Here is a 2835-nt window from a genome sequence, read left to right as displayed (position 1 = left end):
CTTGCTTCAGGTGTTGATGCTTGTGCAGGAACAGAAACTCTGACTAAGACACATATATAGTACTCATATTTGAAATTCTCAAATAGTAAAAATAAAACAAAATACTGCATGGAGTTAAAGAGGTGGTCTTGTGAGTTGATGAATCCTAAGGAGGAAGATTCATTTTTTTTCTTTGGGGTATGAAATTGGTAGATAGGTTGTCTGAATCTCAACAATGATGCCTCATACATGGACATATCATTAGTATCAATTGGATTCTTTGGGCTAGAAAATAGGTAGGTATAATAATGAACTGCCACAGAGAGAGACTCTTGCTTCTATGACCACCATGAGCTCCATTTTGGAAACAGTGGAAGGACAAACTCAATGCCAAACCATGTTTCTTTCTCTAGATGTATACCATAGATTTGTGAAGCATCCCCTCAAATAAATAAATAAGAAAATACTGAAAAAATATCTGAACATCTCAAGAAGCTATAAAATGAAAAATAAAACTAATATCAAAATTAGTAGAAGGGAATAAGTAATAAAGAACAGAGAAGTAATAATTTAAGCACAGCAACAGTGAACACACAGGACTCTAAGTAAAAAGGATTTTTTTTTCTGAAAAAAATCCATCCAGATTAACTTAGAGATCTAAGACTCAAATAAACAATATCATTGGTGAAAAATAATTCAGGACTGATGCCACTGAAATGCAAAGGATTTATTTTTCGAGCATATAGATGCTGAAAACTTGATAGTCTTGTAGAAATGAAGAGACATGGAGAGATACACATAACAACTCACCACAATAAAATTGTGAAGACCCAAATGAGAGACAAGGTGGGAGATGTGATTCATGAATTAAAAGCACATACTCCTCTTGTGGAGGATAGATGCTGGTTCCAGCCTTCATACCAGGTAGATCACAACCAACTGCAACTCCATTTCCAGAAGGATTCAATGCTAGTGGTGTCCAGGAAATCTGAAATACACAAAGACCTTAGATATAACATACATGCACGCACACACGCGCACACACACACACACACACACACACACACACAGTGATAGAGAGAGAGAGAGAGAGAGAGAGAGAGAGAGAGAGAGAGAGAATAATACATAAAATGAAATCATTCGGAAAAGAAATACTGAATCCACAAGAAAAATTTTCAATCCAAAAAAATTCCATCTGTGCAATACACCTTAAGATATGACAACATTAAAAGGCTTTGTACAAAACATGTGACATATTCCATACTGAAGGGTTCTAGAAATCGACTGACAGAAATGGAAGCTCAGGATAAGGTCTGAGGGTGTGGCTAGTATGGTGTCCATCACAGAGATAATACAAAGTTCACTAGGCTATTAATTACATGTGCTTTCAACCTTCTGGTAGATAAAAAGTTGCACTTCTCTCCCTTTAAAGAGAAAACCCTGAATGTTTAAGAATATTTAATTCTCTGGTGTATATTTGTGAGCTCAATAACCTCTGTGTCACCTACAAATGGTACACTGGGGAGAAGAGTCATCAGAATGACTTAGTGCTAAGGCACATCAGCATACTAAGCAGAAAATATGCTGGGTTAGTTTCTGATTCACTGTGATCAACTATTTTTCAGAATAAGCAAATGAAAACAGTTTACTTATAATTACGCTTTTTAAATTTTATATTTTTATTTTTCAATTAATTAATTAATTAATTTTTACCCTGCATATTTTCTTCCCCTCCTGGTCCAACTACTGAGGGTTCCATATCTCATACCTCCTCCCCATCCCCCCACACCCCCCCCTTATCTCCACATGGAGGTCCCCCACCCCATCCACCCTATCAGACCTGGTGCCTCCAGTCTCTTGAGGGTTAGCTGCATATTCTCTGACTGAACCCAGATCTGGGAGTCCTCTGCTGGATATGTGTTATAGGCCTCATCTCACCTGGTGTATGCTGCCTGGTTGGTGATCTAGTGTGTAAGAGATTTCAGGGGTCCAACTTAATTGAGATTGCTGATCCTCCTACAGGGTGGCCCTTCTCCTTAAATTCCTCCAGCTTTTCCCTACTTCAACAAGAGGAGTCAGCAGCTTCTGTTCACTGGTTGTGTGTATATATCTGCATCTGACTTTTTCAGCTGCTTGTTGGGCCTTTTGGAGGGCAATCATGTTAGGTCCCTTTTTGAGAATGCCTCATAGCCTCCATAATGGTGTCTGGTCTTGGGCCCTCCTCTTGAGCTTGATACCACATTGGGCCTGTTGCTGAACCTCAGACTCTTCAACATTTCCATACCTGCATTTCTTTAAGACAGGAAAACTTATGAATCAGAACTCAGGCTATGGGATAGCAACTCCATCGCTCACTTGCATGTCTTTCTTCTGCAGGTGGATTCAATAAGTTCCCTCTCTCCACTATCACCTGAGGTTTGGATCTTAGCCTTTCTGACGGGTGTAAGGTGGAATGTCAGGATCATTTTGACATTTCTTTGATCGTTAAGGTCTTTGAACATTTCTTTAGGTGCTTCTCAGGCATTCAATATTCCTCTATTGTGAATTCTTGGTTTAGTTCTATACCCCATTTTTTATTGGGTTATTTGGTGTTTCAATGGTTAGCCTCTTGAATTTTTATATATTTTGGATATTAGTCCTCTATCAGATATGGGGTTAGTGAAGATTTTTTTCCCATTCTATAGAATGCTGATTCGTCTTTTTGGCTAGGTTCTTTGCCTTACAGAAGCTTTCCAGCTTCATGAGGTCTCAATTATCAATTCTTGACCTTAGATGGTGAGCCATTAGAGTTCTGTTTAGGAAATTTCCCCTTGCTCCAATGAGTTCAAGGCTCTTTCCAACTTTCTCTTCTTACAG

The sequence above is a fragment of the Rattus norvegicus genome, chromosome 1 (genome assembly GCF_021556685.1).
Source record: "Rattus norvegicus strain SHRSP/BbbUtx chromosome 1, alternate assembly SHRSP_T2T, whole genome shotgun sequence".
NCBI lineage: Eukaryota > Metazoa > Chordata > Mammalia > Rodentia > Muridae > Rattus > Rattus norvegicus.
This window is presented reverse-complemented; position numbering follows the sequence as displayed.